The sequence below is a fragment of the Calonectris borealis genome, chromosome 5 (assembly GCF_964195595.1).
Source record: "Calonectris borealis chromosome 5, bCalBor7.hap1.2, whole genome shotgun sequence".
In the NCBI taxonomy this organism is placed as follows: Eukaryota; Metazoa; Chordata; class Aves; order Procellariiformes; family Procellariidae; genus Calonectris; species Calonectris borealis.
The window spans coordinates 6702187-6728813 of NC_134316.1; the positions used below are offsets into that span (position 1 = coordinate 6702187).

Consider the following 26627-nt stretch of genomic DNA (forward strand, 5'->3'; position numbering starts at 1 on the left):
AAAACCTTTGAAATTGAGCCCTTGTGTGGATGAAAAGCTCAGAAACAGGACTGCCTTCCCCTAAGCAGAAGCCATCTTCCCTCCAACACAGAAGCCCAGATGACCTGAGCCCATCACCAGCATGGACCCCGCGCTGAGCACTGTGCCGGCATCCCCAGCACGGCCGTTCCTGTTAAAAGCAACCAGGATGATTTTTTGGCCACAAGCTCCCACGTCCGTTTTCAAAAACCCCTTTCTCCAGCGTAAAGCTGTTTTCATCCACAGGCTGCACAGGAGGGCAATGTTTGTGTTTGGTGGAAATCCGTGTGTATCAGCAAGAGGGGGAAAAAGCCAAAACACTTGGCTAAAAGGCTTTAAACTGTTTGAAGATTGCCTTTTCCTCCTCCATGCACTCGTGAAACAGCAGCCGTGAAAGGGGATGGGGACAGGACCCTTCCCGTGATGCCGCAGGAAAATCAGCTGCAAGGAGGAGCCTGACTCATCGCTAAATCACAAGAGCCGTAATTCTCAGCGTAAGCAAATCTCAAAGACTTGGGTTTCATGGATTTATAAATACATCTGCCAAATCCTGAATTACCCCAGATCCTCCTCCCCCTTCCCAGAAATCCTGTTATACTCCATGAACCCAACGAAGAGGATTTTGCATCTCCAAAATCTTGCTCGGGCTGCCCGGTACCCAAAGGATGCTGGCAGGAGCGGGCTGCAGTCGCAGGCTCTCAGCTTGCTCCTGGAAAGCCCCATCTGCCAGCACCGTCAAAAACCCAGTGCTCGCCTAAAATGTGTCGCCTCCTCTTTGTGTTCTTTCCTTTTATTGAGGCATTTGTCACAACCTGAACAGTACATCTGGGCCTGTTGTCTCGCAAGAAGGCATTTTAAGCTGCTCAAGGGCAGTCGAGCTTCGGGGGCTCGAAGGTGAAATTCAGCAAGAGAAATCAAACCGGTTTACTCACAGAGCCAGTAAATACTTACACGTTCACTGGTGGGGAAAAAAACCCAGTTGCACAGATTTGTACCACACCAGAAAAAGCCTTCCTTCTTCCATCTAAACAAAATTTACACCTACTGCAAGCAATAAAAGTGCTGGGAGAGATTTTTTTTGCATGTGTCTGCATGGAGCTCTCCTATCTAGAGGTGTTGATGATGCTACTCAGGAAAAAGAGCAACCACCTCCATCGCATTGCAAGAGTATCACGGCTCGGCTTGGAGGTCTCCTATCCAGCACGCGAGTGAGCTCCCCGCCAAGGGAAGCACGCGCGCTGTTGACTCTGCAATCCAGTTTTCGGGGGGAAGAGCGTGGCGCACAGCAGGGTGAGACGGGATCTGTCTTAACGCTCTCCAACTGAAATCAATCCTCGGAGCAGAGCCGCTCAGTTTGGCAAGCCAGCAAAAATCCAGAGCAGGGGATGGTTGCTGATGTGTTGCAGGACCACGTCTGTCCCAGGGCATGGAGATAAGCTTGGGTCCAAGGAGAAGATGCTGCAGCATCCATCAGCTGCCCCAGGGATCGCCGCACAGCCCTTCAACCCCTGCCGTTGCAGAGACCGGCACAGCTCAGTGCACAGATGAATCCAACCAAAGAAGATGCTGCTGGAGCAAAACATTTTTGAGTATTAAAAACCAAACCTTGCTGGAAGTTGCCCAGTCAGCTAGACGGCGAGCGGCGCAGTAACACCGAAGGAGGTCACGAGTTCTCCATTAAAAGGGTGAAATTAAATCAGTGATGAGCTGAGTGCTGGCACCCCATCCTCTAAATTTCCACAGACCGCTTCTTACGGGAGCTCCAGCAGATCAGCTCGGGCAAATGCCATTTATTTCAGGAACAAGGACAACAAGCGTGGAACCACAGACAAGACCCAGTTTGGGAACCTATATAAATATATATGTATTTCTTAATACTCACTAGGGCGCTAAACGACCCAATTCTACAAATGCACACATGCCTTTTTTCCAGCAGCCGGGTGGATTTGTGATGCTTCTTCAGCAAACCAAAAAGCGGGGTGGGTTGGTGGTGGGAGGAACTCCTCCCTTAAATGCCTTGAATGATTTGCATCCCGAAACCCAGGCACAACACTTGTTAGAGGTGGGTTAAGCCCAAGAGACTTCCCAGGAAGGCAGAGGAGGCGGGGGGGGCTCTCCGGGAAGGATGCTGGAGCATCCCCCTGCCCTCCCCGCGCCCCAGCCTGGCTTCAAAAGGCAGCACAGAAAAACCCAGCAGAAAGGAAAGGCGACGCGAGGGGCCGTGCCTCCCGGTGCTCCCCTCACCCCGCTCTTGTTTCGGAGTGGCAGCTGCCGGCGCTGCATTGTGGTGGGACTCAAAAGGGCCGAGACGGCCCTTTCAGAGCCGAGGTCACGCGCGGGGAGGGATTAGCGCCGACTCGGGGCTCTCCTGAAAGCCCGCAGCCTTGCAGAGAAGACCCTCACAAAAGTTGTCCTTTGCCATTTGAACCTGGTCTCTCAGGAAGCCTTTGCAGGTGTCCGGGCTGGGTGATGCCAAGCCTTGGCCAGGCAGCCCTCAAGGCCAAAAATAGTCAAGAGAGGGCTGCAAGACCCCCTGAGGCAGCTCAGGAGGTTGCTACAGCCCTGCCGAGCATCCCGGGGCGAGCATCCTCCTCCACCCCGGCTGCATCCTCATCACCCAACACAAGCACAAGCCAACATCCAGTCCCACTCCGTTTCCATCGCTGGTTTTGGCCCCAACTGGGGGAAAATGCTCTTGCAAAGCACAAAATACCTCTAGGAGGCTGATAATTCTGAGCTGTGAAGCCCACCCCAGAGTATCAAAAGTTACATATAATTAGCCAGGAAGAGCAGCTTCGGTGGTCAGAAACCTCCCGACACGATGGGTGCCAGGACCACCCCCCAGCCCGGCCGCTGGAAGGAGACCTCCTCTCTCAATAGTTCCCTCTCCATCCGAAAGGACGTGGATTTAAGTCCCTTCATTTCCGAGATCACTCCCGGCTCCGACTACTCCCTTTGACGATGCAAAGCTTTTGTCAATAAAAACTCAACAGCCTGGCAAGCGGGGAGAGAGGAACTGTTTTTCCCGCTGGAGGAGGATATTTGTTTGCCAATTAGCCTTTTCCTGGAGAACAATAGTTCAATAAAAACCTTCCTTTATTTTAATTCCCCCTTTTTTCCTCCTCCCCTCCCAGCCTCAAGCCCTGCTCCTCCAATGAATATTTGGGCTGTGACTTTGATTTATCGTATGCAAAGCCTCACTGCTGAGCTTTCCATTTCACCGCTCCCCATTTCAGCAGTAATCCCCAGGGTGAGACGGGGTCTCCGAGTATAAAACCGAGGGGGAAGGCAGGCAGGTTTTTCCTCTCTGAAAGTCTCTTAATTAATTTGGCTTCACAAACTGGAGTTTCCAAGTTGCTCAGCAGCAGACGCTTCCAGTCCATCAGCACAGCAACGTCTGCCGTGGAGCCACCACGGCAAGGCAACGAGGAGCTGAGTCCCGATGGGCTAGTTTTGGCTTGTGTTTGGAGGTTTTTAGGATTATCCATGCTTAAGATGAGGCTACTGGAACTACTGGGGCTACTGGAACATGCAGCTTGTGGGGTAGCAAGCTGGTTTTTTTCTCTTTCAAAATGGAAACTGGGTGGAGGCTGCTGTAAATAGGAGTCCTTCCTAACAGGGACCCTGATGGGTAGATGTCATTAAACCTCAAGGTATCATTAAACTTGTAGTCCAGAAAGAGCCCAAAGCAAACAAAACACATCTGTCAGATCTCTCAGCTGTCCCACCCATCTGCAATACTGATTTCCCTTTAAAGATTTTTAAATCCTGATGTTAATCCAGAGTGATTTTTCCCCCTAAAGTACGAACGTGGGGTTGAGAATTCCTTAATAAATATGTCTGATGGCAGAAATGGCCCGCGGCCGCTTTCCTTCCAGTACGACGCTAATACCTCCCCATGCTTCAGCAGATGAACACTGAAAAACAATGTATGTGAGCTCACATCAGACACAACGCGATCCCAACAGCTCCAGCACAACGTCTGCTCCCACCCAGCCTGGGAAAAAGCAGCAATTTTTATCACATTACACTAAAAGACTGTTTGCATTTAAACATAATAAAGAAAAGCAGGCGAGCACAGCAGGCAAGACTAATTGGAAGGCTTGATTATATTTTTTTTTATGTAGATGCAACACGCTGTAGCTTATGGCAAAAGCCCCGCTTTGACCAGGATAGAGCTGCACCACCCCACGCCACAGAACAGCGGGACTCGGGTTTTCCAGGAGGGCTGCTCAAACCCACCACCTGCAATTTGGGGGACCCGGCTTAATGGAGGCACACCATTTTAATTGCCTAACTATCCTGCCTCCCACCGATGGCCGGGAGCAAGGAAGGGCTCGCTCCGAAGTCAGCCAACCCGTCACTGCTGGGGATGGACTGAAGGAAGGTCCCTCTTCCCCGGCAGGAGCATCCAGAGGGGAACATCCGTCCCATGGAGATCCCAAGGGGATGCATTTAAAAATCAATAGAGGCTATTTTAATGCTTAATCCAGGAAAGTAGCAGCATCAGCAGCATCAATACAAACAAATTTAAACACACTGAGTACATGCACAGGGTTTTTATTTTTTCTTTTGTGCACTGATTTAATCAAATCTGTTTTTCCCCAGACACTTGGAAGTCCAAACAGGGCATCTGTAGCATCCCTAATGCTTCAGACATCCTGCCTGTCTCCATCTCTATGCTGCTTAAAAAATGAGCCTCTCCACCTCACTGGAACAAACGTGCCAGTGAGGAAACCCCCCCTCGAAGGTGCAATATCGCAGCGACAGTGGCCACCTCCCAGCCAGGGCTACATACAGAAGTGGATTTCTCCTCTTTGCAGGTTTTCACACTGCACCTGCCACAAATTGCGATACAAGCTTCCCATCCTTGTAGATATTTAGACAATTTAGATGATCTCCCTCCTCATTAAAAAGGAAAAAAAAAAAAACAGCCTTGCAATTGCAAAGAACTGCTTGAAAAAGTGACCCAAGGGGATCCTGAGAGGCGCAGACACCCCGAGAGAAGATAACTGTGTTTGAAGTTTTTAATTGAATCTCATCTGCTGCAGGAGGGCAGTCTGGGTGTTCATATATTTGGGACTAGCCACACTCCAGACACACCCACAAGCACAGACGTACCTTCCCAGCGGCCACTGCAGGCACGACCCACGCTCAGAAAGCCACAATGTCACCCATTTCTGTTGGGGTACAGCACCGCGCTCTGCCCTCTTCCATCCACTGGCTCCCTCCCGCACGCCCACTGCTATCTCTGCAGAGATGCTCCATAGAATCATAGAATCATTAAGGTTGGAAAAGACCTCTAAGATCATCGTGTCCAACCATCAACCCAACACCACCATGCCCACTACACCATGTCCCTAAGGGCCATGGTTCAACACCATCACTTCGCTCACCTTCCTGAGTCTTCGAACCAGTCCTCGATGCTCCTGGCCCTTTCCAAGTTCACAACTCCTTGCAGATGACTTCTTGCTTGGGGTCAGAGTCACCACTCTGGCCAGCAAGGTGAAAGTACTTCTCCCCATTGACACCAGTCTGGTTTACTCACAATCCGAAGCAATGGAGAACTTCACCTCTTTGAGGGTTCCTGAGTTCTGGTGGTGGCAGTGTCTTGCAGAGGTCTTCACATCTGCCACCTGGGCAAGGTTTCATGGTATCGCTGGTGATCAGCGCCTTCGTGACATTCCTAAAAGCTGACCTCCTTTCCTGGCTTCAGGGCGATGTATTTGACTGACAACAGGTCTGCCCAGCTCCCCTGTGAGAAAGTGCGTCCCCAAAACACCCCCCCATTCCTTTAGCAGCTTTGAAGCTGAAACAGCTCTAGCAGTGGGGGTCACGACTGAGCTTCTTGCTGAGAGGAGCCACTCAGGGCTGCAGCTTTCCGTTAACCAGCTCACCAGATCTTTCAACACAGCCCAGACAAAACCATTGATAACAAAGCGGGACCCAGCAGATCTAATCGAGCTTGAAACCCAGTGAGATAAGCCTTATTCCTCAATTCGTGCTTCCTCATTCCCACGGTACAAGGGTCACAAGGTGGCCGAGCAAAGGCTTCAAGCAGGGCGAGCCACGTTCATCGGGCTCCTGAAGTGGCTAAGCAGAGCCCTAACAACAAAAAAGAAAAGCCAAGCCAGCAGGAATGGTGCTTTCCGGCTCAGGGGCCGCAACGACATCAGAGCATCTCTGCTCAGACACCCAAAGGTATCGTTGCCGTACGCTTCGCCACAAGACAGAGGTCACCATGAGAAGGGGATGGATAAGGCTGTTTTCTGCTTAGTTCTTAGCACAAGCACACCCATCTCAAATCCCTCCCTAGAACGGAACAAGAACATCCAGAACCTCCAACATCCAGAACCTCCATCTCAAACCCCTCCCTAGAACGGAACAAGAACATCCAGAACCTCCAACATCCAGAACCTCCATCTCAAACCCCTCCCTAGAACAGAGAGCCTGAAGGTTTGCTGCCTAGCCATTGCACTAAACCTTGAAAAACATTTTCCTCCATGTCTAACCTCGGTAGCTCATTGCTCCAGATTAGTCCTGCAGTTTGGATGCCCTAAACACATACTAATGAAATAAGTGTGTCTTCTCTCAAAGAGGAAGCAACCCTGAAATCATCCACAATCTTGTGACTGTCCACAGGGGAAGGAAATTCAATAGCTTTTGGATAACAGATCTTCACAGCATTTTCCAGCACAAAACCTGTAACATTGCAGCGAAAGCTTGAAGAAGCTGCACATTGGATTTAGGTACCTGAAAACTCCAGATTCACTTCACTACCGCAGCAGATTGCCAGAGAAAGAGGAAACGCCCTGAAATAACTGCTACTACAGAAAAAAAACCAAACACTAACGCAGGTTTTTAGAGCTGGCAAGAGCTACCCGTCCCCATCGACTGCAACACGAGCTGCGAGAGCAGAAGGAGGGGACAAAAAGCATCTTCCAGGCAATCACAGGCATTTTGTGCCCAGCTGAGCGCCTCGTGGGGAGAGCAACCCATGCACCAACAGGAGCACTTGAAGCACGCTGGCGCTTTATAAATTCACTTTCAGTAGATTTACCAACACGTCATACGGAGAAGGAATGCGTGCTATGCAAATCCAGCCCCAGACTGCTCCCTGCCTAATCTAGCTTTAGATTCAAATGCTTATTACCATGGCGTCTAATCGGGTAATGCATAATAGACAGGTTTAGTTTGGGCTCCCAGTACTTCAGCTGTCCTCTTACTAAGGCACCAAAGGAAAAAAAAAAAAGAAAAAAGGAACAAAGAGGAAAAAACCCAACACTGCAAAGAATTCAAGCTCTGGTGGAAAGCAGAGAAAAAAAAACCAGGCGTGGAAAAAAGTATTGACACCTACCAGTAAAAGCCAGGCAGATATGCAAACATTTGGCAGCTCACCAAGAACACAATGAACGTTGAGTCCTGTTCACACCCCATCATACCCCTGCAGGGAAGTAGGTGGCTGGTCTTTCAGGGTCTCTCCCTTCCCCTCTGTGAGACATAAGGTGATGCAAAGATCTCACACGCCCATGTTAGGACCCAACTACCAGCATCTAGCTCCCAGCAGCACCGAGCACAGCTGGTCACACCATAAGCTCCAGACTACCTTATGGATGCTCTGGGCACCCACACCAGGACCTCCAGAGCCTGGGTAACACGTGCCAACCAAGAGCTGTTTGCTGGTTTGGGGAGGAAGGGGTTCCCTTACTGCATCAGGGTCTGCAGCAGGACACGGGGACCATGGGAACGTTGCTCCTGGAGGCCACCACCTCCCTGTTTGCTGGCACCAGCCACACAGCAGGGCTCACACCACAGCCAAGGTCATCTCTGCCCTTACCTGCACCAGGGAAGGTGATTCATTTCACTTCTAAGTTTGTCAAATACAGTCGGTCTGTCCAAGCCTTACGTCACCCCTGGTACCTCCAGGATACAAACCAGATGCCAACCTCTTACCTCCACCATGCAGCTATAACTCAGCCACTGTGCACCAGAAATAACCCAGGGGCAGGGACACAGGACCCACCACTCAGGCTTGACAGGTTCTCCTTTCCATCTACTGCTCATCTGCCATGCTAAGCTTTCCTGCGATGGAAGATGGTGAGGTTTTCAACACCATCATCCAGCTCTCAGCTTCAGGATGCCAAATCCCAGCAGCTTGCCCTCCCCTGCCTCCGCAACGCCGAATGGCACGCTCCAGCAAAGGGTCAAGACATGCAAATGTTGCTACCAGCCTCTGAAGACCCTGCAAGACTGCGCTGACCCTGCTACACTACAGAAACTACACTCAGTGGGGTAAGCAGCACTAGGAATGCCAACACTAACAAAGAGGAGATTTCCCTCTGTGAACCTAAGCAATAAAAGCCACATTTATATTAAGGCTGCAGGATGAACCTACATTTATTAGACATTAGAGAATTCACATAGGCGAACATCCCCCCTGCAACACCTACACGTCTGTGCAGAGTCCTGCAGCATGGGCTCTCTGGTGTCTCGTAATGTGGTAAATCCAACTAAAGCACTCTTTATGGCTTGGATGTTCATAACATTTATGTGTATTCCCTGGTGTCTGGTACAGACTGAGCTTTCATTGCATCCCTTCCCTTAATGAAAAACCTCCACAACACCCTTCTAACCTGATGCCTGTTTCGACAAAACTTGCAGCAGCTCCACATATTGGAGATGAAAATCAATCTGAAAGAGAGGACAAAACCAGCCAATGGACTTGGTAAATTGTCAGTGACGGGGGAAGGACGAGGGAAGGAGGAGCAGATGGACAGACCAAGTTTAAAGCTTCCTTTCATTAGGAAACTACGCTAAAATCATGTTAACTTTCAGTGATGCACGTTATTACTGAGGAAAGCGAGGCGGCTGATATTCTGCCTCTCAGGCACATATGCGCTATGCTTCATCATTTACTGAATGAATATTCAAATGCTTTGAAAGGAGAATGAATATAAACCCAAAGAAACCAGAGGCTGCAGCTCACGGTGTTTTTATAAGCCTGTTCAAAGACCAAGCCAGATTAACCAGCGCCTGCGTCGCTGCCCGGCTGCGTGGGCGGCTGGTCGGGCTCTCCCTCCGGCTCTGCACCTCCCCAGCTCACGGCAGTGCCTGGAGCTGGTCTGGGGGACTTTTTTTCCTTGCTCCTGTAGCCGAAACGACAGCAGGGATGGTTAAACAAGGTGGAAAGACCCCCCTTTCTCACACAGTCCAGCCCATGGTGCAGAGGGAAGAAACCCTTTGCAAAACTCCCCGCCCGAGGACATAGATGGAGATGCTAGTGGGGGAGTCCTTCCCAGCACCAAAGGAGCCACGCAAATAGTATTTACCTGGCCACGGGGACTAAATACCCCAGCAAAGTCACACTCATTTGTGAGCCAAAAAAGAAAGAGTTCACATTCCCGTATTTACAGGCATTACCGCTTCTGGAGCTCTGTCTACAACAGTCTCCAGGACAGGGTCATTCCCAGTGATGACTGTGAAGAGGTCCCAGTGAAGAGGTCCTTCATCCCACCGTGGCACAGGCACTCATGGATAGTTCACACACACGTATTTCCAAGGGAAAAAATATTTCAAAGCCTCAGAAGCTGCATTTCTGGAGCTGTGGATAACACACATGTGAAGAGCATGGTTCGCCTATGATAACCCAGGATGGCAACCCACTTGAGATGTAAAAATAATTTAATGAGTAAGTATATTTAGATTTATAACCCCACAGCAGCTTTATTTATAGGGATGCCAATCACTTTTACACAGATATAAAATTGGCTGGCAGAATGCCTTAGACTATATCCAGAAACCCATCTGTAACAAATCTAAGCCGTGATATCTCAGCATACGTTTGGCCAAACAACAACGCTAATGCCAGCCATCTTGACTCTAAATGTACAGATGGGCCGAGGGGGGCTCACCAAGCCTGCCACACGGCCAAGATGGATGAATTTTGCTATCACCTACTATAAACTGGTTGGAGAAAGGACCAGATGAAGGAAAATCAGTCACCGTCTGGGCTGCGTGGATGCTAATACCAACGCAATGCTGCTGGAGAGCAAGCCAGCATCCACCTGGCTACAGGTGAATCTCTTTCAAAACCTTCCACCCCTGAAATGGGGAGCTATAAGCAAGGAAAAAAGACCCACTGGAGCTCTGCAGCACCTTTAAAAGGCGAGGGGATTAAGCTAGGGCTCTTGTGTATAGTTTTTTCAATTCATTGCTCAAGACACAAAGCTGGGACAGAGGAAGATGCAGGAGAAATTAATTGAAAGTCATCACTTGGCTCTCAATCTCAAAGCAGACGAGGATTTCTAGTGAGACTTCTCCTCTCCCACCATTGCCCAGGATCTCACAGCTTTATCTAAACCTGCAGATGTCAAGGGGAGAGGTTGCTCTTGATTTCCACGGGGCTGGCGTTGCAGCATCCCAAACTACCTCGTGTTGTTGGGTGGGTCTGGGGGCTTTCTGTTGCTGCCCCTCCAGCTCAAGCGAGGACCACCTGGAGAACTGAAAAGTCACGCCTAATTCACAAGAAACAAAGAAAAAACCGCTCGTCGTCCCACTGGGGCTTCTGGGGTCTGGTTGTCTCAGAAATGGGGCAAAACAGGGATGGCTCCATGTCAAATACAGAGTATGGGTAAATGCATCTTATCCATGAACATTGCAGTATTTTGGCAAATGCCAAGGCGGAAAAGGTTACTCTGGAATATTACTTTGAATAGCTCTGGGAACAAACCCAGCATTAATTTTCAACATTTATTCAGCAAACGATTTGAATAAACTGAGGGAGGCTTGCGCACACATACTGACAGCATTATTTGGTAGATTTTTGCCTCTGCTCCTTAGATAATTTATGAGAAAACAACTCCCAGCAAACATCATCGCCTTCCAGTTCAATGTATGGATTCAACTGACCCTGCCTTGGGGACAAGGTAACCTCTCAAGATCCCTTCCAGCCCAATTTTAATACCATTTTACACTGCAAACACACTGACATTTGCTCTGATTCATCCCTGGAAATAAGTACGTCTAAAAGAGTAATTGATGGAAAGAAAAAACAGAAACCCAACAGCAGTTCCCTCTCCCAAGGACAAAGCAAAGGAAAACAACCAGACGCAGAGCTATGACATCCTCGATCCAAATGTTTTCCAAAACATTTCCAAATGTTTTCCAAAGCTTCCAGCTGAAGCTTTCACAGCTAGGCTGCGACTCCACCAAAGCCTCGGGCTATGGTTGCAGCCCGTGCCGTTATTTCAGTGCGATATCACGGCGCGTTGCAGCGCGCGCCGAGGTGACGGTTGGCGATGACTTTTCCAACGACACACCTGCCAAAACACACCCAAGACCCTTGTGCAGAAAACGCAAGAAAAACTGCCTCTGCTTTCTCAACGGAGCATCTTCCAACGTGATGGAGCTCGATTGCTACGTGGGCTTTCAGGAAGAGAGTCAGGGAATGCACGTGGCCAGATGTCCTCACCTTCACGGCAGGCTTTTGAGTTTATTCCAAGCACTTTAGGAAATCACTCCTCTGCCTCTAATCCTTTGGAATTATGGAAAATAATAAAATAAAACCGCAGCAGCCAAAGGGTGAACAGCGAGGTCTCAGCAATGCTCAGCTGCAAGAACTGACCGCTCTGAGGACCCGGGGGCTGGCACACGGCAAGTCCCTGTCCCCAGCCTCCTCACCCTGCTTCTGATACAACAGCTTTCACCTACGCCAACGGCCTCATCAGAAACGGCAGCGCCTGTAAAGCGGAGTCTCAGAGGTCCTTCAAAGTCCAAAGCTGATCTCCACCTCTTTCAACTTGCTTCTGGACACAATCAAAACCCAGAGCAGGCTCCTTTCTGAAGGAGCCCTCCTATCAACTGTATGTGGGCTTTTGATTAGACCTTTTGTAGAGTTGAAAAAAAAGCCTTGCTCGAGGATGATAGAGTCTAGACACTACAATATATTTTCCAGCTGATCCAGCAAACGTAAAAAGCCCTCCCTTGATCTTGGACTGCCACGATCAAAGCCATTATCCCATTCGGAGCCCTTCTGAAACTTTAGCTTCCAAATGTGCAAGTTATTTTTAAAATCTAAACCAGGCCAAGCCTCTTGTTTGGAGTTTTACGAGGAAAACGGGGTGTGCTCCTCCCAAAACTTCCCCCGCCACGTTAGGAAGTGGCTGGTGGGCACATGGCGGAGGGCGAGAGTAGGGAAGCGGCCCTGTGCCTGGGGGCACCTCAGTGGTACCCGGTGGCCATGGTCTGCTTGCGTGGGGGGACACTGCCCGTCCCCCCAGCGTGGCTATGGTGTGGGGGAATATTCCCCATCCTTGACTGAGATGAAGTTTTTTGGAGAGCAAACATCCTTTGCATCCCCATCCTTAGGATTTGTGTCTGCTTTTGGCATCCTCCGTCAGAGGGGTGCATTATTCTGGGGCCCAAGAAGAGGAAAGGAAACAGCTTGAAATACTTTCATTTTCTACAGCAATTAAATAAAACTAAGCGCTACGAATTTCCTTTAGCAGGTAGCAGGACGCCCAAGCGCACAAAGAACATGCAGTTCTGCACCAAGAGACAACTGGGGAAATCAGGTATTCCAGGGAAAGAAGAAACACACAGATAGGAAAGCCAGAGGGGCATCAGCTCTGCCTTAAGTAGGATGCTCAAAGAGAGGTGATGGAAGACCAGCCAGCTCATCCCAGAGAGTGCCACGTGGTGACCACCAAAACCGCTGGTGTGCAGTGGCCTCCGGGAGAGAGAGGACCCGTGGTCAGTCCCGATTGCCGAGGCTCGCAGGGGCCAGACTGGGAGAAGTCAAGGGACGGTTGGTCTGCAGTGACGAGGAGCTTGGGGAGAACTGGCAGGGTTTTTTGAAAGCATGTGGCCATCAAGCTGCACTTCCCGTATTTCAAGGTGGACTTCTAACAGGTGGATGTTCCAAAGTGAGATGGGGACAGAAGGTGACTCCCGCCACAGAAAGGAGAAGAGTGCAACATGGAGCATTCACATGCTCCAAAGCTATATAAAGCCAAATATAGCTCCCTAGTGAATGCTTCATTTAACCAAGCAGCTTCTAAAGCACTGGGCAAACAAGCCATGTCATCTCCTTTTCCTCCTAGCATCCGTCTCCACAATGCTGCCCACCTCCCTTCCCCTCCGTGCTTTCACCCTCCTCAACTCCCAGCAGCTCTGCTCCTCCTCCCCACCTCTCCCTCTGCCCAAACCAAGCAGATCTGCAAAAGGCTGAGTGAAGCAGGCAGGCACACACCAGTAGGTGGGGATCGGAGACCCACCACCCCCTCCGGCATCCCCCGCTGAGGCTGGAGGGGCCATGCCAGGCAGGAGCAATGGCCACGCTGCACATCACACATCCCCAGTGCGTCGGGAGGTGTCGTCTGAACCTCCACCAGCTTTCCAGCTGGGTAAATGTCAAGGAAAAAAATTAGGTCAACAGCCTTCCTTAAGAGTATTTCCATCAAATCGGACTTTTCCCACCCCCACGCACACCGGAGCAGAAAGAACGAGGGCCACCGGCAACCTGGGGCTGACTGTGACAGCCACCACATCAGTCCCAGAGGGGACAGAGGATTTGCCGGCATCTCCCCAAAATGTTGCTCGGGAGCCGGGTGAAGCGGACAGGAGGTGGGAAACCTGCCCAGCTTCAGCTCTGCCGCGGCACAGAGTCCAACACATGCCCCAACGCAGTGGTTTGTCTCTCCCCAACAAATGCAGAGGGGAGATGGACTTCAACCTTAGCCTCCATGCAAGCGCGTTTCATTGGGTCTGCTGAAGCCACCTAAGCCCCGCAGATCCCCATGGTCCCCCTTGCCCTTGCCCTGACCCCTTCCCTCTAACGAGCTTCTCCTGGGGAAGGAGAGCAAAGCCCCGCTGCGCATCCGTAATCCCCGAGAAGGGCTAACACAAAGTTACTGACCTCAAAAATTTATGGTCCCCATCACATGGGAGAGCAGAGGAGCTGATGGCAATGGCTGCTTCTGGATTTAGAAGAATCTAAACCCATCACAGAAGCAGCGTGCACCCCGAACCCTCACCCCCAGAGTTTGCACGCTGGACACGATAAATGAGGCGGCGAGGGCAGCTGACAAGCCAGCATCCCGGCACCCAACCCCTACAACCCCAGCTCGGGAAGAAAGGGTAACCAACGGAAAAAAAGCGAATCATAGAACGGTTTGGGTTGGAAGGGACCTTTAAAGGTCACCTAGTCCAACCCCCCTGCCGTGGGCAGGGACATCTTCAATTAGATCAGGTTGCTCAGAGCCCCGTCCAACCTGACCTGGAATGTTTCCAGGGATGGGGCATCTACCACCTCTCTGGGCAACCTGTGCCAGTCTTTCACCACCGAAATCGTCCAGCCTCACACTGCCACCAGCACAGCGGCCGCCCTCAGCTGCTCTCAGTGATAAATACTGAAGGGAAAATACAATGCGATTCATGGAGGTGCCAAGCGTGAACCAGGGGTGGGTTCAGCACCACAGCTGTCTCGTTGCGAGGCTTTCCAGCCATCCCGTCCTCTTCTGCAGTGTTTTTCTGTGTTTTTCTCATCCCCCATGTTAAAAAGATGGGAAATGTGTGCACCACCGGTCCCCCTTCCCAAACCAAATGTGCAAATACAGGCTGAAAAACACACGATTTCCAATCCTGGCAAACTTATAGCAGTAACTTTTTTGCAGGCAGAGCTGTGATTTTTACAAGGGATACCACCGGGTTAAGGAGTCAAAGGTGTACGAGCGAAAGCAAAAGCCCTTTCTTTCTGCAAAGTCTTTCCCCCCCACACCCCCTCCCCCTAAATTGACAGAGAGGAAGACAGCTCTTGCGAGTTTAGTGGGGTATACAGGAAGGCTTGGCTGAAAGCAATCTCATTAAACTGGCTGGGTCGTTAAGCTCCAATCCAAACACGCAGTCCTCTGATCACCGCATGACGGGCTGGGAACCAAAGGCAACTCACAATTAAACCCGTGACAATCAGGAAAAATCCTTACAAACGCCCCCAAGCAGAATCCACCAACACCATCCCCACCCTCCCTTCTTTTTTTTTTTTATTTACTTACATAAGAAGCATGACAGATAACTTGGAGGAAATCAGATGCTTAATGATTAAGCGACACTTAAGCAGCACTCTGGAAGATAAATACGCCCTTTGGAAACCCTGCAACAAAAACAGAAGGTATAAACAGACAGTAACTAATTATTCTGATTAAATCTTGGAAGACCTGAAATACCCGACTGCAGCAGAACAAAGCCGGTGTGCGCCGGGGCTGCTCGCAAAAATAAGTCACACCCTTTTTTAAAAGAATTCACCCAAATAAACCTAAGTGCTTCTGTGTTGTTTTTGTTTGCGTGCGTGTTTCTTAAGGTCTAGGCTGACAGGAAACCTCCGCCGTACCCCGGGGGGATCCCGTCGCCTTCAGCTAAGATTAGACTTCAAGGAAAGCAGGCGAAGGCGAGTGTCTCCAACCTGTGCCGGCACGGCGAAGCTCCCACTGCGCGCTTGAGGAGCGACGCGTCGGGGTTTTTCCTCCCCTCCCATCGAAACCAAAAAGAGAGGGTTTTTTGGATTAAAAGAAATTAAGGAAAAGAAATAAATAAGGCGCGCTCGGAGGGAGAAGGGAGGGGACAGCAGGTCTACCCTGCTGCTGGGCTCGAGCAGGGACTGGGATGCAGGGAGGTGAGGATGCAGTTGAGTCAGAGGGACGGGACGGGACGCTCCACCCAGCAGTGAGAGGAACCGGCAAAGCCCACCAGCAGCTCCCTCGCTATCATGGATGCAGTGTAAGGCACCTGATTTATCGTGGTCCATGACTCCAGTGCCGGGAGCCCTCATTACAGCAGACGGCGTGCAGAGCAAGACAAGAGGATGCGCTCAGTAGACATTCCCCTGCTCTCCTTGCCTTGGAGGAAAACCATCGTTTTCCTCCTCCCCTTCTCTCTGCCTCCCCCCCCCCCCATTAAATGCCAGCAGAGCTCAGGGGAATATTTAATCTCAAACCTCAGTAATCAATCAGTTCACCCTCATGCATGAGAAAGAGTCACAGCAGTAAGCACCAAATCCCATTTCTACCCAGCAATACGACGTTTTCATTACGTACATAACATTTCCCTTTTAACACAAATCCTGAACAGATCCAGGCAGCCCCTGGGTTGTGGGTGGGGAAGGACACGGTGCTGGGGAAGAACGTGGGGACAGGGGGGAGGAAAGGGAGAAGAAACCATTCTGGAATTATTTAAAATGATGACTTTCTATGGCTGCTCCAGTTTGCCCTCGGCACGATGATGCTTTGACCTTGCGTTCGCCATCCCAGAGGATAGGCAGCAGCGTGGCAAGCAGCAAGCCCACATCCAGCCCTGCCACCAGAAGCTGCATCGGTTTTATCCCAACATGCCAGCAAGCGTGCAGGAAAATGGGGACAGAAAACACAAAACGGACACACGTGGAAAGGCTTGGGCCAAGCTGTGATTCAAGTAACAGCAATAGGGCCTCTCCACTGGTGCTGCAAGACTTACTCCAAAGCCTGTTCACATCAGAAGGAGCCTTTCTAGCTGGGTTTGAGCAGGTTTGGGATAGTTCCCTGTAAACACTTGCTTTTTTCCAAGTGCAAGGACGGCCGGACCAGCAGGACCATCAGACAGCTGCCAGTGCAACAGGTTGGCAGCTGCGAGCAACATCCCTCCTTTGCCCAACCAGACCAGTCCTGAGTGGCATAACTACAAACAGCTATGTTAAAATATATATTTTTTTTTTTTAAATATAAACACATGCACAGACGTTTCTCATATACAGGAACAAAAGAGGGGACAACCCGCTGAAACCCCGTGTGCAGCTCAACTGCTCTCTGAAGCGATGAAGGAAATGAGAAGCAGAGACCAGGCACACAACCCCTCGCCGTGGCGTGGTTTGGCTCTGGGAATGTTTCTGGATTCCCCACTGCAAGCTCTGACCTCCAAGAGCTGCAAAATAGTCTCGGAGCCACTCTGGAGGAGCAGTGGAGGGGTCCCTGAGTGCTCAGCCGGGCAGGCGGAGCGGGATGGAGAGCCAGGCTCTGGATGCCCACGGGGACGGCTGACCCCAGACCATGCTCCATCAGCTCAGAGGTTCCCAAAACACCCGTCATGCTCCAAGAACAAGTCAGAAACCACCTCCCACACACGACAACAGTCTTGTACTCCTCAGTACAAACAAAACACCCCAAATCCACGGCATGTGGCAGAAAGCAAGGTCCCTTCCCAGGGGATGAAGCCACTCATGGCCACCGCTCCAGCCCCAGCAGACCACAGTGCTCGGACAAAGCAAGGGAAACAAGCTCCGGATTGGGGATCTCGGGGTTATCTTTGACTTCTCTAGGTGTAGCAGAGCTGGGTTTTTGAACCCTCTTTTTTCAGGCAGATCCCATGGCAGGCTTCTTCAACACGCGTGCATCGCTTTCAAAAGACGCACGCTCCCTGGCTCACCAAAGCAGTTTTTGGAAGGGGAGGTAGCACGGTGCAACAGGAATTTTTCAATTCCTCTCAACAGGAAACATCACGCAGAGATCTGCAAGGGAAACCAACCTGTTGGTCTCCTTCCAAAGGCCAATGCTTCCTCCTCTCCTTTAATTTTTGGCTTCACCTTCCCCAAGACTGTAACATCAAGAATTGCATGGCACAAGGGACAAATTCCTCAAGCTCCACAGGCATACCTAGGGAAACTATTGCACTTACACCCTCCCTAACCTCTTTAGCCCATGTTGGGAGATGCACAATTAAGAGGGACCGGGCACCATCAGCCGCCTGCAGCATGTTCCTGCAGGATCCAGTCGTATCCCCATCCTCTCCCAAAGAGCAGGACTTCGCAGTGCGATTCAGAACAGAGATACTCAGTGCAGTGTCTAGAGCAAATTAAACCTCCCAGGCACAGCAGCAAGCATGGATTTATTGATCCATGGAAAACGTCCTTACAAATTACTTCATTCAGATCAACGGGAAAAGACAAAATGAGGGCTATCCTCGGCAGTGAGTGCTCCAGCACTATCATTTCAGTCCCATACTCCAGAAGAAACCATTCTTTCAGAGCAGACACTTCTAATAGGGCTTCACGGGGCTGGCGGAGGACGATACAGAGGCCAGCGTGGATCTGTGCCACATCTCACCGGGTCCCCACCTCTCTGCCCCACGGCAGGCAGACCCGATGGGTGATTTTTGCAAGCAAGTAGGTAAAAATGCTGCTTGACATCTGCTTTGCATCCACAGAAGCTCCATCCACACCTGCTTGGTGGCTTGTGTAGGGCTGCAGCCGCCAGGCAGGGTGGGATGCAGCGTCTGGATGTAGAGGCTGCTGCTGCCGATGGCATCCCATGCACCGCTCATCCGAACGGGGCTGCCTGCCGTGGGGCGGGGAGACGTGGTCAGATCCACACTGACCTCTTCTGCGTGGTCCTCCTCCAGCCCCGTGAAGCCCTGTTAGAAGTGTGATTTCTCCTGGAGTATGGGACTCCCAAGCACTGCAGCCTGTGAATCTTATCCACTTCTCTCAATATCGAGGGCTGAACGCACTCAAGCTCAAGCTCCCTCCTGGAGCTGCCGGTGGTCTGGACCCAGGGTGTCAAGATGAGGCTGAGGCCATTTTCTGTGAGTGTTTTAGCGCTTAAATGCAGCTCAAAAATAAATAAATATACAGATGTACCTGTGCCTTGCTCTGGACAGCACGCATCCGGCTTTGGCTTCCAGACGTGGGCTGTTTGCTAGACTGAAGAGCCACTGGATGCCCATCACCGCGCCCCCGACAAAGCGATACACGCTTACATTTTTTAGCTTCTTGACGAAAAGGCGTGAAGCATGAAGCATTTCCCCAGCTTTTATGCACGTGTGGCACTTCCCTGCACCCTCATCAGTCAAACCAGCCCCGTCAAACACCAAGGGCAGGGCCAGGCGCTGCCCTTCCACCGCCGGCTCAGCAGCAGCCCTGCTCCCAAACTGCCTTTGGCAGGAACGGTTGCAGCTGATTACGGCTCAAACCGCTTTCCACGGCTCCAAATCACCTCTTGGGATCACTTCCCAGCACCCCCATCTTCAGATCATCTCCTAGTTTTTAAAATAGGCGCTAATTTGAGACCTACTTTAAAAAACCATCAGCGAAGATGCTGAGTCACGTTGGATACCTCCAGGATGGTACCTGTGGAGGTCTTCTAGGAACGCCTCCGCCTCATGCAAACTCCCCCGCTGGCAACGTTAAAACTACAATTATCTCTGCAGATTAATAAAGGGTATCTGAGGCAGGGACTCCCAGCAGCGATGAGGTCAAGTTATCAGGCGTGCAGGCACACACAGCTGTGTTTGTGGTCCCCATTGCTCGCAGTCACCCACACCCCGCCACGCTGTCTCACCCCTTCCCCAAAACACACCCCATCCCCCCGGCACCGATTAGTATTTTGATAAACAAACGTGTCTCGTCACATCTATTCACTTAACTCGCCATCGAGGAGTTGCCATTCCCTCGCCTCCTCCCAGCCCCAGGGCACGGCTCCCGGCTCCGAAGCATCCTTCTGGCTCGGGGACCGGGAACTGCCACCCTGAATGGACCACCTGGCCCCATGCTGCTATTTTGGGGGTGGGGGGGGAGAAAACGGCTCCTTTACATGGTAAGAATTAAAAAAAAAAAAAAAAAAACCAAAAAAAAAAAACCCCAATGGATTTGTATCACTGCAGCAGCCCGGGATGCTTGCAGCCATCCTCTTGCAGCAGACGGGCTGGGCACAGCACTGGGGAGCATCCAACATGAGTGCAGGTGATCAAAACGGAGGGCACCGGCCGCTGCTCACAGCTCTCAGGGACATAATAAATAACACCACAGAGCTGGGAAGGCTGCAAGCCCTGCCAGCCCTTCCCAGCCCGGGCGAGAGGAAGAGCGAGCCGGCACACGTGCTTTCTGCAGGCCCTTACACTCCTGGCTGCCGGGTCCAAGCGCTTTCTGGTTGTGCCGTCTCAGAAATATTCACCCTCATCGTGAATACCTTTGAGGCCAGGCACAGCAGCGTTCGGGGACTATTGCTCTCTGCTGCAGTCCTAAAATGAGCTCTGCGCTCTGCCGTGGTGCGGCTGGTACCCAGATGAGGCGGCAGAGCCCGTGAGCATCCCTGAGCACCGGGCGCTTCCCGTGCACACCCGAAGCAATACACAACAGGCACAGATATACCTTTAAAGTCAGTGCAATGCAGGAATACGTAGCCAGCAAATACCCACTTCTTTGCTCACTGGAAATCATTTAAAATGGCAAAGAGGAAAGGCAGAGCACGGGGCTGGAGCCAACGCCAGCAAACACTGCGGGGATGAAGGGGCTGAGGACGTGCCGCCACCCGCCGTGGTTTTCACCCTCACCAGGGGACCTTCTTCCGACGGTACGAGTGCTGCTCTGCTCCCTGAGACCCCGGGAAAGCACAAACCGCCCTGCCCTCGGAAAGCGGATCTCTGCTTTTCTCAACTAACTCAGGCATCGCCACAGAAGCCAAGGAGTCAATCTTTCAAGGGTAAAGCTGATTCCCCCCCCTGCCCTTTCATCTAAAATTTGCCTCCCCTCTCCATCTGTAAGCCAAATCAGGGATAAAGCAGGTCAGTGGCTCATTCTTTAGGTACCATGATGATATATAGATTTTTTTTTTTTTTTTAAATTAAAGGGAAACTCATTCACTTAAACACTTCAATCAGCTTAATTATCCCTCTCCAGGAGTTTTGTTTTTTTAAATAACAGAAGCAATCAATCATCCCATGGAAGGCAAACACCCATTTCCCCCGGAAGCCCCCACCTCCAGCCGCGGCTGCAGCCATCCGGGCTCCTCCCGGCACACTGGGGCGGAGGAGTGGGAGAGCGCGGTGGGCCGGCACGGCACGGCACACCACGCTGCCCGCGCACAGGCGGATAAGGGGGTTAAATCCAGCTGCTCAAGGATAAGCTGGTCACATACTGCAGATAAGCAACTGGCGAATAGCGGTTTGCCAGCCTACAGCAAATACTGGCACAAGTCACTTGTGAGACTGTCACCGGGTATTTAACTCAGAAGTTGCCGATATTGGAGACCCTGAAGCCACATTTCGTTAAAGCTCTCCTAATGAACTGCTTTCTTGGCTATTTTGAAGCCTGCAATAGAGAAGGCTGAAAAGACAAAGCAACTCTTGGCTTTGAGGCTGGCACCCCAGAGAAGATAGAGCAGCGCATTTTACCTGTTGTGACTTTTTGGTCTTTTGAGGACTCTTGTGGGGCCAAACACAGAAGAATCTGAGATGCTATCACACAAGACAAACCTCGGGAGAGAGACCCACCTAGCAGCTCCAGCAGAGCACCAACACAGGCAGAGCGGGCTGCAAACCGGCAGTCCCCAACACGCACACGGCCACAACTTCCTGATCTTAATCCCAGGCACATAAATTCCCAGGTGGCACCTTCAGACTAATACATTTAATTTCCCTTTTACTTTCCAAGACTAAAACTTCTTCTGAAGTTTCTTTTTATTCCTTTGCATCCAGAAATACTGAACTGCTGTCTCTGGGGATTCCGCAAAGATGGAGAGGGCCCTTTTCTCTGTCCTGAAGCCACCAGCCATGCCCAGGTAGCTGCAGCACGGCCACTAAACTTTAAAACCTGTCAGACGATGGAAAGCTTATGGCTACTCTGCAAGACCTAGTGCTTCCAAAATCCGCATTGCCCGAAAATCCAGAGCTAGAGATCTCCACGCAGCTACCTGTCAAGCATCCTGTACCTCGTCGTGGTCCAGATACAGGTTAGCAGGAGAGAGCAACGAGGGTCTTGGCCATGGGATGCCCCATCCCACTCCCCTCCCAGCTCCGTTCGGAAGCAGCCAGCTGCGTCCCGCGTTTGCGCGTTTTGCATAATCAAAATTGGAGTTAGCCTCCATAACCACAACTCGAAGGGTATATTTAACTCAACTAGAAGACAAACGAGATCGGGTCCACCGCAGATTAAATTAGCTGAGCCTGCTTATGCCAGGAGCTCCTGTCTGCCATCGACCACGCCTCGCACGGATTTATTCCTCCCAGCTCCACAATTTGGCTCATCTGCAGCAGCTACATCCTTGCACAAGCGCAACATCGTGATCCCACCATCAACGCCCCACAACCCACCGCCGGCAGGGCCCGCGGAGCTGGGGCGGCAGCGGTCGCGTGGCAGCCAGGAGGGCTGGGATGAGGAAAACGGGATCCTTTCCAACAAAGGGAGCACGGTTCGCCTGGTGTTTTCTCTCCCTCCTTCCCTTGAGATCACTCTCCCCGCTGTTTGGCCATGACAGAGAAGCCAGGCGTTCAGGGAAGAAGATATTAGGCTGTGCACTGCTTGTCTGTAGTTACTTCACAAATAAAGGTGACCATAACGAATGTTTGTACCCCGTGCCCTTCCCCCACCTACACCTCCCAAAGCAGAGCACAAATCCAGCTCCTCTGCAATCTTATCTTGACGCAGGAACATTCTGGGACAGAGATATAAGGGTTCCCCGAAGGCATGGTTTATTAAAGGCATCTTTATTTAGTCAGTTCTCTTCAAAAACGCCGCACTGAAGCGCCGTTCCCAGACCGGTTTTCATCGCAGCAGCACCAAACACCACCCAGGCAGGGTCCCCCAGCCCAGCAATGCAATGTGCCCCTCCAAAAAGCCATGGGGTTTTCTCAGGCTGAAAAGCAACCCAGGTGCAGGGGGATAAGCCCATGCCAAGGCACTTTGGGGGACCCACAGCTGAAAGTCACCAGGAGCTCCCAAACCTGCCCTGGTCTCACCCCAGGGATGTTACAGGGATGGGAACCGGCACATTAATGAAGTCCACGGGACATTCCCTATTTATCCAGCAGCTCTGCCTCCCACCCCGCGCCAGGCACGCTACCGCCGAGGTTTGCACACTAGCAGCCAAATAGACCTAATCCCAGATTTCAAGAGCTGGAGCTACAAAACCACTGCACAAAGAGGCAGCGGTTCACACGCATCCCGAGGAACCTCCCCGCAACCAACGCCTCTCTATTTATCCAACACGCGATCTTTACAAGTTCAGCTATTTTCATCCCACCCCGCTATTAAGGGATGCAGTTGGGTAAGGCGTTCGACAAAAATCTCATTTAGAGATCAAGACAAGCTTAATTGGTTTCTAGCCAGACCTGCACAAAGATGGGTTACTCCACAAATACAGTTGCTAATCTGCCCATTATACTCCCTAAGCTTCCACCGACAAAGAAAAAGAAAATAAAGATGCACAAAGGAATGCAGTATTTTGAGCACGTTACTTCCAGCGAGTAACACATCAGAAGCAATGAATTCTGCAAGAACAAGGGCTTTGCTTTTCTTTGAAGGAAAAGGATAACCAAGTGGTAAACAAAATAATAATAAAAAGACCCTAACGTAGATCAAATCTGCATTTTCCATAGGCAATTCCCATCCATTTCAGGTTCTTGAAGAGCGTTTCCAGCAGCTATTGTTTCTGCAGGCAGGCAGAAGCAGGGGAAAGGCTTATGCGGCCAAGGAGACGTCACGTCACAAGTGACAGAGTAGAAAGGATGGAGAACCTCGTGATTAAAAAGCACAGGACTGAAACCCTGGAGAGCTGAATTCACTTCCTAACTTAGCTGTAAAAAAAAAAAAAAAAAAATTAAAAAATTGCGAGTTTCCTGTGTGATCACATCCTAGATGATTTATTCAAAAACCTGGTGTTGAAAAGCGAGGGAGGAGGAGGAAGCAGGAGGAGGAAGGGGAAGACTCAGTCCTGTGGGCTTTTAATAGGCTTGGGGTTAGACCAGCACTGACAAGCTGTTAACATCCATCCATGCTGGGTGCTGCGCGACCCGGACCCTGCCCCGAGGAGCCGGCTCCTCGTTGCAGCGCGGGCACAGGCGACAGTGCTGAGCAAGCACCGAGCATCCCGCGAGCGCAGGTAAGAGACCACCCTCTCCTCTGCCCAGATGTGCGGCACGGGCTCGCCAACACCACATCCCCACCAGCAGCGTCCCGCAAGCTTTCATAACACGGAACTCCGAACAGAAACAAAACCACGTGCAAAATGGAAAGGTTAGCGAAAATTTCTTGGAGCTACGCAAGAATTTAGAAACAAGAATATAAAGCTGTCCTCCAAACGCAGCATATTATAAATTAGACGGCAACACAGTTACAGCGCTGCAGAGCCAGCTGCAGCAGCGGCACAGGAGACAGGCGATGAAAGGGCCGTTTGGTTACAACCTTCTCCCCTTGTGCAACCACCCGGGACTCCCAGCTCCGGCGTAGGAGGTTTGTTTATTTTCCTGAATCCGAGCCAATTCTGCTCAGCGGGAAGCGCTGCACCCAAAGGAGAGCGGAGCTGTGGATCCTCTAGCAGGACAGAGCCGAAAGCAAGGCCAGCACCAGAAAGGACGGCGGTCGTGTGTTTTGGACCTTTGCAGCAACATCCCTCAAGCTCCAGAGCATCTTTGCAAGAGCCTTTTGCAGCAGGTGGGTTCGCTATAGGGCAGAGAGCCGGAGAGGTGTTTTTCCAAAACTTCTCTCAACCACGACAGGCGCTCACAAATCCAAGGCTTGGTCCCCTCCCTGTGTTGCCCAAAGAGTCGATTTCCCAGAGCAAGAACATGCATCTCAGGACGCACCGTAACAGCCCATTGCCATAGCTGGAGCTCAGCCCCTGGTGTCCCCAGGGATGGGTCCCTCCTTAATTGCTCCAACACTCCATGGCATACGAGGGACGCCAGACCCCAAAGACACACTCTCGCCCCTGACTCCCACCAAAATGAAAGATGTAGTCCAAAACACAAGGCAAAGGGAAGAAAATGTGGACACGAGGCAACCGAGCTACAGCTGTGAGACATCATCACCACCGGCTCACGCGTCTCTCACCTAGTTCAGCCTCATCCCTGGCGCAAAGCCAACAGAGCTTCATCTGATGCAACTACAAGTGATCCTTTGGAAATCCATCTGCTGAGTATTTTGAGGTAAAGTCCCTCTTTAGTCTCTTTTTCTCATGCTGAAAACTGTCACGCTATAGGATGGCTTGAAAAGCCAGGGAGATACTGTATTTTATGGATGTAAGGAAAGTCCTCGCACGCCAACTAAGGAAACGGCACAATTTCATGGCTGCGTAACCCAAATCACAGCCCATCGCACATCACTGCGGTTTGAACACAACCACCACTGCATCACTTAAGAAATGGCAAATTTTGTTGAACCCGGTAAATGGAAGAGCAGCATTTAATACAAAAGTAAATATGAGAAAACAATCAGCATAAAGACTCATTTCCAGCTCCATACCCAAAAGCAAACTGACTGTAGGGATTACAGTATTTAGCACGCTCCAAAAATTTTCCTCGACATCTTTTTGCTCCGTGTGATGGGTAGAGATAACTCGTGGCTGCACAACCACCAGCTATTTCACATGCAACTTGCCAGGCAGCACTCTCCACAGAAGATAAAAGGAGCTGGAGTTTATAAATGGATCCGAATTGTCCCCAAAAAGCCTCCAGCCTCTTTGCAGGATGCCTCCAAAATGCCAGGGTGAGGAGGCAGCACGTGGGCTGAGGTCTCAAAACCAACCTCTCGTACCCAGAGAGCTTTGTTAAGCAAATGGCTTACGTAAAATATCTGTCTGGATACCTGTTTGAAGTGCCGGCTCTTATAAACAAGGTTGCTCTGGAGGCACCGGGGATTAGTGCAGTTCAAACAGTCCTTGGCGTGACTTACCGAAGCGCCCAGGAACAGATTTGCAAGTTCAGCTTTTCTCCTGCCCGACGCTTGCCCGGACTGCCGAGCAACACCCAGGCTTCCAACAGCCTTAACCCTGCCGACTCCTGCACACGGAGGCTGAGAAACAGGGATGGGAGAAGCCCTGTGCTTGACCACAGGACCTGACGGCAGAAGAAAACCCAAGGTGGCATCGCCACGGGGCTGCTCCTCTCCCTTGCAGATGGAGGAGCTCCAACACCAGGGTGTCCATGAGCAAGCTGGGCGAGTGTCCCTCGGCAGAAGCCCAGCAGCTGAAAGTTATGCATGGGATGTGCAAGGAGAACAGTGCCAAGCAAAACAGGGCAGCTGAAAATCACCACATATCCGAAAGGCTCAACCTGATATTAAGGCAGAGAGCTGCCTCTCTTCCCTGCAGCCGGCACGCAGCCGCAGCCAAGACACTCCTCGCGCCTTGGGGGCAGAGGGGAGAAAACCTCAGCAAATGAAGCGTCCTTCGCATGCGATTTCTGTGAAAGCCAGGCACGGCGAGGGTATCCACCTCCCCAACCGCATCTCCCCCGTTCTCAGCTCTGGCTCGGGCGAGAAGGTGCTGCAGTTTCCAGGAGCAGCCTGGCAGCCACAGGAGAGAAAGCTTTACACAAACAGATTTACAGCCGCTTACATCCACACAAGCGTCCTTGAAGGAAACAGCTGCACCGGACCTCAGCTACCGTAGACTCTTCAGAGTGGCACGCAAGAGTTCACGGCTCCTCTAAGCACTGTTCACTTAGAAGATGCTGAGGCCAAGCCAGAAACAGGCACCCAGGAAAAAAAAAAAAAAAAAATCTCATGACTAGTTGAAAGTTAGATGGGTGTGCGGCTCCAGAGAGTCGACTCGGAAAGGTCTGCACAAAAGAAACACTCAGGAGCAGCAGCAGGGCAG

The 26627-nt window shown here is 51.1% G+C and overlaps 1 protein-coding gene across 1 annotated transcript in view; it reads right to left on the bottom strand.

Moving 5' to 3' along the window:
• DAAM1 (dishevelled associated activator of morphogenesis 1) overlaps nt 1–26627 on the bottom strand; it is a 99733-nt gene that overhangs the window by 66730 nt on the left and 6376 nt on the right. Inside the window, exon 2 of the mRNA XM_075150850.1 lies at nt 15069–15166. The gene's annotated coding sequence lies outside the window, so the exon portion shown is untranslated. The remainder of the gene's footprint in view (nt 1–15068; nt 15167–26627) is intronic.